This window comes from Scylla paramamosain, chromosome 42 (assembly GCF_035594125.1).
Source record: "Scylla paramamosain isolate STU-SP2022 chromosome 42, ASM3559412v1, whole genome shotgun sequence".
Taxonomy (NCBI): domain Eukaryota; kingdom Metazoa; phylum Arthropoda; class Malacostraca; order Decapoda; family Portunidae; genus Scylla; species Scylla paramamosain.
The window spans coordinates 960,470-973,467 of record NC_087192.1 but is presented as its reverse complement, the minus strand read 5'-3'; the positions used below and the strand labels follow the sequence as shown (position 1 = coordinate 973,467).

The following is a 12,998-nucleotide window of genomic DNA, read 5'->3' as shown; positions in this document are numbered from 1 at the left end:
TCTGCAACAACAACAACTACCACTGTTATCACCGCCACCACCACCACCACTACCACCACCGCAGAACATCACGCAACACACACACACGCACACAGAGGATGTACCCCGATAAAAAGTCTGTGTTTATCAGCTGCTAAGAAGAGCCAGCCCACACTTCTCTTTGCCTTCCACCAGCTGATTCCTGCCGCGTGCTGAGGGAGCGGGAAGGTGGTGGTGGTGGTGGTAAGGAAGCCACGTACGAGTATCATGGTGCTGGGTTTGGGTAGGCTATGGCCCTTAATCCGAAACACTTTGCTCTCTCACTACGACTATTTTCAAAGGTCACACAGATGATTAGTCGGGTTCCTCAATACTGTTTCTTCTGTTAATTACAATGTATGAATCCTGTTAATCTGTCACTAGAACCAAGAAAACTAGAACCAAAGAAAAAATCGTCAGCCTTCAACTGTTGAAAAGCCTTTGGAATGTAGTGGAGATGCGACGCAAGTTTCCATTATTTAGTCCTATCGTTTTATCATTCTAGTGTATTTGTATCCATAGTTTTTTGTTTTCCCTATACATATATATTATTATTATTATTATTATTATTATTATTATCATTATTATTATTATTTTTATTTATTTATTTATTTATTCTTTTATTTTATTTTTTTTTTTTTTGCTTACATATATCGAATTAAGGGGAAATATACATGAACTTTTAAGTCCTAAAAATTCCCGCTGTCTGCTTGAGTTTTGTATGTGTAAGATTATCCTTGCATGCAGATCTTGAATTACTACTGGTGGTGGTGGTGGTGGTGGTGGTGGTGGTGGTGGTGGTGGTACTACTACTACTAGTACTAACAACAACAACAACAACAATGCTAATGACACGTTATAGCTACAATGCATAAAAGAAGACAGACCCTCATAAATACAATACACTAGTGATGAATTATTGATATATGAGCAATTATATACAATGAGTACCTACATATACGAGTAATTGTTTATACGATACCTGTACACTGCCGACTTATGCGAAGTATACAGGTTTGATTGGTTAGCGTATTGTTAGGCTTGGTTCGTGCGAGAAATATATTTTTTGTCATATTACGTTAAGTCTTTTGGATAATGATCATGGCTCGCATACTGAAACGACAGCAAACTCCACTCTCTCACCACAAGTATTTTCAACAGCCACAGAGATGATCAGCCGGGCTCTCAAGTTTTTCTCCTTTTAACAATGTAGAAATCTCTTCCCGTGTATTTTCACTACGTATTATTTTTTTTTTCCCTCTCGCAATACAGGTTTGTCTTGTTATTCTTTAAGTCACTTGGTAATGTTATACAGAGTGTGTTGTTTGCACTGAAACGATATGCAGTATTCTCTCTCTCTCTCTCTCTCTCTCTCTCTCTCTCTCTCTCTCTCTCTCTCTCTCTCTCTCTCTCTCTCTATTCCACTATCTTTGACGCAGCTGTCCCAGGTAATGCTCTGTGCAGGTGTTCTCAGCCAGGCGGTGACGAAAGATGCAGGAACCACATGCGGAACACTCAGGTATTCAAGAATATAATGAACACACACACACACACACACACTCTCTCTCTCTCTCTCTCTCTCTCTCTCTCTCTCTCTCTCTCTCTCTCTCTCTCTTTTTCTATTTTCGCTTCATACTTTTTATTTCGTAATTAGTATATCTAATTTCCTTTCACTCCAGCTTTTGTTTTCCTTTTTTTTAATTGTTTTATTTTTCTAATGTAGCGGCGCATCAACACATAAATTGAGAAAATTCTTTTATTACGAGAATCTATTTTTTTTTACCTGTCTTTCTTTACTGCATCATTATAATGCTGACATAAACTACGTCAAAGAAACGAGTAAATGAAAGAATAAATGAAAGAAAGGAAGGAAGAAAGATTGAATGAACGAACGAACGAGCAAAAGAAAGAATGAAATAATATATGAACGTACAGAATAATGAAAAAAAATATATAAAAAAACAAATGAATGAAAGAATTAATGAAAGAAAGAATGAATATAACAATTCTGAAAACACCACAGGAATGAGAAGAAACTGTGCATATATTCAAATGAAGGAAGCCACGTGCAATATTACTGCAATAATGACTCATAACTGAAACTAACGGCGCATTCCAGTACAAAATGACTCGAAGCTTCATGAACCTCTATCTCACTCCGCCTCGTGCGCAGTGAATGTGAACCTCGTGAGCTGAGGCATCGAGTACACGAGTCTGGGTAGAAATTAAACAAAAAAATAAAGTAAAATAAAATAATATAAACACATGTACAAAAATATGTCTGAACCATGGCGTGTATAGGAGGAGGAGGAGGAGGAGGAGGAGGAGGAGGAGGTGAAGCAGCAGAAGAAGAGAAAAGAAAAGTAAAGAAAATACAATGTGAGAGAGAGAGAGAGAGAGAGAGAGAGAGAGAGAGAGAGAGAGAGAGAGAGAGAGAGAGAGAGAGAGAGAGAGAGAGAGAGAGAGAGAGAGAGAGAGAGAGAGAATAATGGTAATAACTACGATAAATCTTTAATGCACGTTTCTCTTCTTATTCCTTGTGACGCAGAGTTCCGGTATACCAGTGTCTCGTGAAGGCCTGTATCACTAACACTGCTGGACTCTCATAAGGATTATTTTCAAAGGCTACAGAAGTAATTAAACGGGTTCTCATGATGTTTTCTCCTACTGATGATGTTAACCCATTCACTGCGATACACGGCACATACAGTACTAACAGCAATATATAGACTCCTTATAACTGTAGACAAGAAAGAAAAGGCACAAAAAGAATAGATTTTGCAATTTCTACTCAGTAAAATGTTTGCAGGTGGTGGTACAACAAGAAAAGGTATCTCTGAGTGCTTTGTGATTAAAGAAAGACGTGTCAGGTAGCAGTGAAAGGGTTAAACTATACCTAGAATAATAAAAACACTTTAAAACTGGAGAACTTCCACAAGAGACTTGGAACGTAATCGAAGTTATGACGATAAAACGTTTGCGAATACTGATATTTGTGTTATGGCTGCGTCCCGTGACAGAAGACCCCCCCCAAAAAAAAAAAAAAAAAAAAAAAACTATAGCAAAAATTCAAACCAGGACTTAAATATAATAGTGGTGTTATGATACAGTTGGGAATACAGTGTGAACAAGTGTAAGGTTAAAAACTGTACTTACTTTTCAGATCTCAGGCGTGTAATTTCCCGTGGCGTGAGATGGGAGCTGCCTGCAGGGAGAGAGAGAGAAAAAGGTTGTGGTCAGGTGTGGTCTTCCAATACGAGGACATAAACATTCCATTTTTCATATTTGTTAGAAGAAATTTACATGATTATCTATTTATTTATGTTGAAGGAAATTTAGATTCTGTGCGCTGCATTGCCAAAGGGAACTGATCACACGCATAGGCTACATCCCTGTAAGTACCTAATGTAGTGAACATCGCACGTACTGTTTGTGTCTCGTGCATTCTAGAGTACCGTATCTATTGCGGTAGTAAAACAATATAGATGATAAATATAGAAATAAGTAACCAAACTAAATAAGGTAACAAATGAAAATAATTGAAACCTAAAAAATAATGAAACTAAAAAAAAAAAAAATCAGTGTGGGTCGGCTCCCTGCTACACACGTCCCACCAAAGCCAATTATTTCTCTCACAGGCAAATCATCACCGCCACAACACTGAAGACTACAGTATGTGTGTACCCAAGGTCGCGTATTGTAATGCCGCAGACAGCGAAACTCCGGTGTGTTGCGCGTGACTGATATTCAAAGGCGCCTCAAGAACAGGGACGGCTTTGTCAACTCGTACTTGTTTCTAGTAAATTTTTCCAAGGCCAAATTCTTCCACGGCCTTCATTACTGCCGCTTGAGCAAGAGTAGAGTGACGCGTTTGGAAGGAGCAGGGCAGTTTAATATTCCGTAGCAAGGGCTGTGTTGTTTTCATATTTAAAGTACAGTGTTTTCCGTCATGTAAGGCGCGTGAACATAAGGTGTATGAGCATATGGTGTGTGAGAATTTAGGCAGTTCCAATCTGGGCGGAAAAACTAAAGAAAAAATTAAAAGTACCGTCTTTTCCGTTATATAAGGCACGTGAGCATAAGGCGCATTAGCATATAAGGTCCATATCGATTTATACAATTCTAAACTGGGAGGAAAAACAAAATAAAACAAAATAATGGAAAAGAAAAGATAAAGGTAATCTCAGACCCCGCAGCTAAATGCCCCTCACACTTCCGCCGCTCCGCCCACGCACTGCTACAGGGCACTACATCCCTAACTGTTCATCTCCCCCTTATAAAAATTTTCACGCACAGGAAGCATGAAAATTTAGACTGACGCCCTCTGGTACTTCGCTGCGGGTTCTGTTACATTTAATGGTTTCCAGATGCCAGGTTGCCCAAAGTAATGACGTCAAATTCTACTAAAAAAGAAAAAGAAAGAAAAAGAAAGAAGGAAAGAAAAAAATGTATCTGAAAACAAATAAATAACAGTATATCATAAATTATCTCCACATGACACACCACAGTTCATTCTTGGCCTCTGCGGAACTCTCAATAGAAAGCAGCCCATTAGTCCACATTCTTATATTCAATTTATCAACATGAAATTCAGTGGACTTTCTGACATCACTAGTTATTATTCTATTAGTACAGGGTAAAAAGTACAAATTTATGGATGGCAGCTACACACATGACAGGAGAGAGAGAGAGAGAGAGAGAGAGAGAGAGAGAGAGAGAGAGAGAGAGAGAGAGAGAGAGAGAGAGAGAGAGAGAGAGAGAGAGAGAGAGAGAGAGAGAGAGAGAGAGAGAGAGAGAGAGAGAGAGAGAGAGAGAGAGAGAAAGAAAGAGAGGCCCTCTGAAGATAAGTCCCAAAAGAGAATCACTGTCCAAAAAGAATATCCAAAACTATGAGGAGGCCAGAATTGAGAAGTGTCAGGGAGCAGCGAAATGGTTCAGGTGGCGTGACACGAGGCAAAATTTGACAAACACGTGCTGAGGTTATGGAACTTTTGCTGGATTGATGCCTGGACTGTGAGACTTGACTGCTGAGTTTCTCTTCTTTTTTATGCAAGAGGGGCACCAGTCTAGGGTAACAAACACTTAGAAAAAAAAAAAAAAAAGGCCCACTAAGGCGACAATCCCCAAAGGTCAGAAACGATCGTCAAAAATTAAAGGATAAGGGACTTGGAACCTCCCTCCCCAAAGAGTTCAAGTCATAGGAAAGAGGAATTACAGAGCCAGGCATTGGTTAGGAAGCTTCTCGGTCCTAGGTATGCTGACATCTAAACGTACATCTATGCTCAGAGTAGTATAAAGGACAACTATATTCCTGTGTTATATTTGGCAGTGTTCGCGGTGTTATGTAATATTGTCAGTACGAGCAAAAAGTCGTGCTTGTTTTTATTGCCATTCCGTTGACTGACCTGGTGTAAACTTAGGCTAGACACTCCAACCACCACCACCACCGCCACTGCCATTGCGTAACACCCATTAACTCCCATCACCACCACCACCCTCATTACCACCCTCACCACACCTCATCACAGTCACCATCACCTCCAGCCACACACCTCACCGCAACTACTACTGCATAACATTGCTTGTCTCATCACCACCACCGTTACCACTTTCACCACCTTCAGTCACACACCTCACCACCTCTCCCACTGCATAACACACCACAACCCCCACCACCACCTTCACACCAGCACCCACATCCGCACCCTGTAACTCATCACCACCACCACCCACACTGCATGTGCACTCCCCTCAACAACTACCCCCAAAACACCACCACCACTACCACCTGCAGGAGCCTGACCCTGAAGGAGGACGCCGCTACAGGTGCTATTTCCCGGCGAGGCCACCGGAGCTGTCCATCTTCCCTGTGACGCGATAAGGTTCTCCCTCCTGGCCGCCCTCCAGCAACGAGAGCCAATCACAGTGCCGGGATGGCGAGGTGTGTAGCGCTGGGCCAATGGGGAGCGTGCGTGAAGGGGCAAGGTAATGGTGGGTGTAATTATAGAAGCTTGACGCACGTTGTGGGGAGGTGGTGCGATGCGAGGTGAAGGGTGAGGGAGGGACAGGGTGGTGAGCTGTCAGTCAGTGGGGATCAGCCGGGTTATTACTGCATTCACTATTGTCCTTGTCATTGTTGTTGTTTTTTTGATGAATTATACTACTACTACTACTACTACTACTACTACTACTACTACTACTACTAGTACCACTATAACATCTGTTGGTGGTGTGGTGTTTATCAAGTACCAGAGAAGAGAAGCGACAGGTGGTCCACTGAGGTTATCATTAAAGTAACACTGAAGACAAAAAGCTTATGAACGCAGGCAGTTATAATACTCAGTGTTACCGAAAATAGTATTGTTAATCTTATCCTACATTTACTTTTCGTCTTTCTTATCACCTGTACGTGAAAACTTGCATTCTGTTGGCCATTTCATTATATCTTTATGAGAAAGGCTCCAGCAAAGGGCAAGAAAAAGGCTGACTGACGACCAGCCAGGTTAGCAAGAGTGTTTCTGGTGTTAATAATGTAGAAATCTTGTTAATCTGTCTCTAGAACCATAAAAACGATATAAACCCTTGTAACTTTAATTAACAGGAGTCAGTAAAAGCTATTGAGGATTTCAAAGGTGTTTTCATGATTATACGGCGATAATTTAACAGACGCTGACGGAAGTTACGTACTGGAATTTTCATGTGTTCCTTATTGAGGTGAGAGTTTCATTAATAAGTTCTTATGAAATTTTTTTTCGAAGTTTTCAAGGTGTTTTCTTGATTCTAGCGACAGTTTTACAAGCACTATAGGAAATCCTCAGAATTATCAAGGGCATTTTCATGATTCTGGTGAATGCTTAATAAATATTCTACATCATCAATGTGAAGAACAGCCATGAGGACTTGAGTAGCTATCTCTCCCTTTAGAAATGTTCGCTATGAGAGAGCAAAGCGTTTCAAAATATATATATACGAGAAGCGAAGAGCGCCTTATGACCCTGATGCTGCAGCGCCATAACACCAAAACACCAATCAATTAATGTGCAAGACGCGGAGTTATCAACCGTAGACTTTTCTTCACACACACACACACACACACACACACACACACACACACACACACACACACACACACACACACACACACACATAATGGCTCCACAGATGCCAGACAGGACACTTGCTCTAGCCTGCATGCAGCCTCTAAGTGTGGAGTCAACAGATCCATTACTGCTTGTTCTTCCTGTGTTTGCCTTCGCACTTACCTAACCTTACCTGTTATAGTCTAGCATACACTTTACCTAACTTCATCTAGTATACTAGTAATTCAACCTAACCTAACCTAACCTAGCTTACACGTGAACTAACTTAACATGTTCTAAACCAAAACTAACCTAACCTACCTTACATCTAAACTAACTAAACCTAACATGTTCTAAACCCAGACTAACCTAACCTTACCTAACCTAACTTGGCTTACATCTAAATAAACTAAATCTTACATGCTCTAAACCTAACCTAACCCGGCTTGCACTCAAACTAACTAAACCTTATATACTGTAAACCTACTTGACCTAACCTACCCTAACATGCCCTACACCTCAACTAACTCAACCAGACCTACGCCAACCTACCTAGCGTATACCTGACCTAACTCGACCTAACTTAACTTACACAATGCAATCTAACATTTTCATCAGCCTACATGACTTAACTGAAGTGTGTGTGTGTGTGTGTGTGTGTGTGTGTGTGTGTGTGTGTGTGTGTGTGTGTGTGTGTGTGTGTGTGTGTGTGTGTGTGTGTGTGTGTGTGTGTGTGTGTGTGTGTGTGTGTGTGTGTGTCACCGGCTTCGTACATATTAACAAATCTCCCGAGCTATGCCTGTATTTGGAACCACTTTCTCACCACGACTATTTTAAAAAATTCACAGAGATGATCAGCTGGATTCTCAAAAGTGTTTCTCTTGTTGATAACGTAGAAATCTTGTTCATCTGTCACTGGAACCGTAAAAACACCCTTCAAAACCAGTGTCACTTCAACTACAGCCTCCGAAAGTAGCGGTGTGGCGCAGAAGAGTTTCAGAGTACGGTCCTTAGTAGAAAAACCACAACACCTTAGTTTAAATCCTCTCCATTCTCTAAATCTACCCTATGAACCGTGCCTGCAGGGTGAGAGGGAGCAGGGCCCAAATTGTCCCCATCCGGCCTACATTCAGCCCAATATAACCTGACCTAGCCTAACTGGGCAAAAAAAATGAGAGAAAAAAGTGAGTGAAAAAAAATTACGTCTCTGGCCACGTGGAAAATGTGGGGCAGACAGTGGCGGGGAGGAGGCTGCGAGGGGAAGGTGTCAGCTGTACTGCATGTGATTGGTGGTGGCAGTGTCTTGAAGGAGGAGAGAGAGAGAGAGAGAGAGAGAGAGAGAGAGAGAGAGAGAGAGAGAGAGAGAGAGAGAGAGAGAGAGAGAGAGAGAGAGAGAGAGAGAGAGAGAGAGAGAGAGAGAGAGAGAGAGAGAGAGAGAGAGAGAGAGAGAGAGAGAGAGAGAGAGAGAGAAATGTCAAAGGAGCTATTTATAAGTAATTCAGTTAATTTTGTTGTTTTGTCAGTGAAGAGAATATTAATCATTATTATTATTATTATTATTATTATTATTATTATTATTATTATTGTTGTTGTTGTTGTTGTTGTTGTTGTTATTAATATTACGACTACTACTACTACTACTACTACTACTACTACTACTACTACTACTACTATAATAATAATAATAATAATAGCAACGATAAAAACTACAAAAACAATACAACAACAATAAATGCTACGTATTTCTGCTACAACAACAACAATTACTACTACTATTATTACCACCACTACTACTTAAATTTATTCTTCCTTCACACACACACACACACACACACACACACACACACACACACACACACACACACACACACACACACACACACACCCACATCCACCACACCACCATCAGGCGTCCGACTACACCACCACATGCGGCCCTTGGCACTGTCCCCTAACGGTCTGACGGCGCCAAGTCTATACTTCGGCACTCCCCATAGCAATAAGACCGATATGAATGCCACTGAGTTACACACGAATAAATAGAAAAATAAGACGGAGAAATCAAATAAGAAAAAGACATCAGTAATTATAGCGAATAACACAGCCGCACCTCCTCCACACACGGAGTTAAGGTATCCATGCGTTTCTCATTCTCCCTAACCTGAAGCCGCCAATGTGGTTTTCTTCCTCGAATTAACAAAAAAGCGCTATACTCTCTCACCACGAATGAATAGCCGGGTTCTCACGAATGCTTCTCCTGTTAATAAAGTAGGAATCTTGTTCATCGGTCACTAGAACTGTAAAAACACCCACAAAAGCCGGCGTACCTTGAAGTAGAGCTTTTTTGAAAGTAGTGGAGATGCGACGCAGAGTTACTTCAGCATATGGTGCCCCCCCAACTCTCTCTCTCTCTCTCTCTCTCTCTCTCTCTCTCTCTCTCTCTCTCTCTCTCTCTCTCTCTCTCTCTCTCTCTCTCTCAGCGTTACGTAGCAACAACAAGAGGAGATAGATCGGAAACAGACACGCAAGGACGTCCTAAGATCTGTTTTTTGTCCTCTATAGCGATGTTCTGACCAGCCTGAGTCCGCCGTGGGGTGTCCGTGTGGCATTACGAGGCGCCGCTCCATCACTGCGCCGCCCTCAGCTCACACAGTGGTGCCTCGCTCTTCAGTAAAGTTAAGAGTTCGATAACAGATTACGGCGTCTTTTTTTTTTTTTTTTTTTTAGGGCGGTAGGAGGTAACGCTTGTGAAAATGATAACTAAACAAATAAATTAATGAACAGATAAGCAAATAAGTAAGTAGATAAACAAATAAACAAACTAATAAGTAAATAAATAAATAATTGAGGGAATTAGCAAGAAGCAAGTAAGACAAGTGTACGGGCCTTTATAAGAAATATCTACATACACATATCCACCCACCATCCTTATCCAGTAATCAATTTAATCTTTCAAAGCTCCATACTGACTCAGCACTAACAACCTCATTCTTCACTACTCATTTACAGTTCGATTTCACACAAATTTCTTCTCATATTTCTCTCTATTGGAGCTTTTATTAACCGTTAACACGTTACTTGTCGTCCTACCCTGAGTAATAAACCAAAAGAATTTAATTATACCACCCTTCTTACATCCCTTACGCTACTTCATTCAAATCTCTCTACCAACACTCCCGTAAGCATACCTAGCACCGTAACTTCCAAAGCAACATTCTCCCAGCCTTCCCTACCAAACGCCACAACAGACTGATATTCTGAAACGCTCTGCTCTCTCACCACGACTACTTCCAGAGGCCAGAGATGATCAGCCTGGTTCTCAAGACTGTTACTCCTATTAATAACGTAGAAAGCTTGTAAATATGTCATTAAAATCAATAAAAAAACACCTTAAAAACACGTGTAGCTTCGATTAAAACCTTTTGAATGTAGTCGAGATGCGGGCGGAAGTAAGTTAATAGCTACCATGCGAGCCATCAAGATCTAAATACTTCAGTACATCACGAAATGGTTGGTTGTCTGAGAAGTTGAAAATTTGGTGTCAGTTAATTGGAATCTTAAGACCTTGGTCGTCAAACTGAAACCATTAGTATAAATATTCCTGGACTTGTATCTTTTCTCTCTCTCTCTCTCTCTCTCTCTCTCTCTCTCTCTCTCTCTCTCTCTCTCTCTCTCTCTCTCTCTCTCTCTCTGCCAGCATCACACCACCACTGACGCCACATCCTGTCAGATTCAGCAAACGTGGAGGCTTAATGAAGGCTGATTAGGTTGTTCAAAGGGATGATGTCCAGCTGTCCCTCTTCCTCTTCCCCGAATAGTGCTCTCTCTCTCTCTCTCTCTCTCTCTCTCTCTCTCTCTCTCTCTCTCTCTCTCTCTCTCTCTCTCTCTCTCTCTCTCTAAAATGGAAAATCATTCACATACGAACAACGAAGATAAAAAGAGGGAAATTAAAGAACAGTATTACAATACAACAACAACAACAACAACAACAACAACAACAATGAAAAAACAATGAAAAAGAAGAAAAAAAGTGAAGAATGATAAAAAGCACCAAGAAAGAAAAATAAAGCGAGAATAACAATGAAAAAAAAGAAACAAGGACAGAAATTAGGAAAAAAACGAAACATGAATAATAATAATAATAATAATAATAATAATAATAATAAAACAACAAGTACATCTCTTAGGGCAGTTACAAGCCAATAAATAGCCTCCCCGTTTTCCAAATTCACTTTTAAATTTATATTATATCAATCGGGGCATTCATGAGCCTACAAAAAACATTCTCCTTCTTCATGTACAGTTTGAATTCATATTTTAAACACTGAAAAAAAATGAAAACTTAAGAAAAAAATGTAAAAGGAGGGAAAAAAAGGGGAAAAAAATAAAATAAAGGATAAAGACCCTCTAAATTAATCACGAGGTAACTAAAGCAGCACCACCCTAGCTTTGACTCACCTGGCATTCTAAAACACGGCTGTCACAGGTTTAAATTTTGCCCACCAAGCGTGTCTCGCCTCTGCCACACACACACACACACACACACACACTCTCTCTCTCTCTCTCTCTCTCTCTCTCTCTCTCTCTCTCTCTCTCTCTCTCTCTCAGCACGTCATTACTCAGAGCAGTTGATCGTTGTGTTTCTGCTGACCCGGCTACAATTTAAGGAGGAGGTGGGTGGTGGTGGTGGTGGTGGTGGTGGTGGTGGTGGCAGTTATCGTTGTAATATTAGCTACAACTATAGTAGCATTAGAAGCATCAAACGCAGTACAGGAGCAGCAGTCGTAGTAGTAGTAGTAGTAGTAGTAGTAGCAGTAGCAGTAGTAGTAGTAGTAGTAACACCAGCACCAGCAGTAGTAACGTCAGTATCTGGAGCAAATGACATGTACTGCTTACTCACATCCACTCCCTGCCTCTCGCTTTTCCTGCTCTTCCTCCACATCAGCAAACCTTTACCTGGCCTTAACTCTTCCACGACCCCACCCTCACCGTCTCCACCACCACCACCACCACCACCACCACCACCACCACCACAGTTAAGTTATTTGTTCGTCTATTCCGTGGAGGAGGAGGAGGAGGAGGAGGAGGAGGAGGAGGAGGAGGAGGAGGAGGAGGAAGGAGATTAGGACATTACTTCCTGCATTTGCCAGGCTTCAGCTTAGAGAGAGAGAGAGAGAGAGAGAGAGAGAGAGAGAGAGAGAGAGAGAGAGAGAGAGAGAGAGAGAGAGAGAGAGAGAGAGAGAGAGATTGTACGTCGTTCTTCAGTCCATATTAATAGTCTATTGTTAGGAGCTTGCATTGTTGTATTCATCTCTCTCTCTCTCTCTCTCTCTCTCTCTCTCTCTCTCTCTCTCTCTCTCTCTCTCTCTCTCTCTCTCTCTCTCTCTCTCGTTGCTATTGAAAGGTCAGTCTGTCTTGTGTGCAGGAATTCCAGTCAGTCTATCGGCCTTTCATTCAGTCAGTCATTTCCTCATTCACTCAGTCAGTCAGTCAGTCAGACATTTAATCATTTCTTTTAACAACAGGTCCATTAAAAGCCAGTCAATCAAACACCAGTCAATTAGCCAATCAGTTTGTTCCCTTGTGAGTCAGTCCTTCAGTCAACCTAACCTAACCTAACCTAACCTAACCTAACCTAACCTAAATCAGTCCATTCGATCTGCCAGTCACTCAGTCAACATCAGAATAAATAAAGTAAACAATTTCAAAAGTAAACAATTTCAACCAACTGTCGATCATACGCTAAGAAGTTTGTATATCGAGTTGCCAGTCAGCCAGTCAGCCAGTCAGCCAGTCAGCCAATCAGCCACCAAATCAGTCAGTCAGACCGGTGATAACCTTGACACAGCGACCGACTTGGCGCCTCAGACCACCTCCACTACCATCTTCCGCCTCCTCCCC

The 12,998-nt window shown here is 41.3% G+C and overlaps 1 pseudogene across 1 annotated transcript in view; it reads right to left on the bottom strand.

Moving 5' to 3' along the window:
• LOC135093213 (Y+L amino acid transporter 2-like) overlaps positions 1 to 11,577 on the bottom strand; it is a 36,739-nt pseudogene extending 25,162 nt beyond the window's left edge. Inside the window, exons 1-2 of the transcript XR_010263258.1 lie at positions 11,556 to 11,577; positions 3,175 to 3,223 (exon numbers count right to left, since the gene is read on the bottom strand). The product of XR_010263258.1 is annotated as a Y+L amino acid transporter 2-like (transcript). The remainder of the gene's footprint in view (positions 1 to 3,174; positions 3,224 to 11,555) is intronic.
• Between the last annotated feature and the right edge of the window lie 1,421 nt (positions 11,578 to 12,998).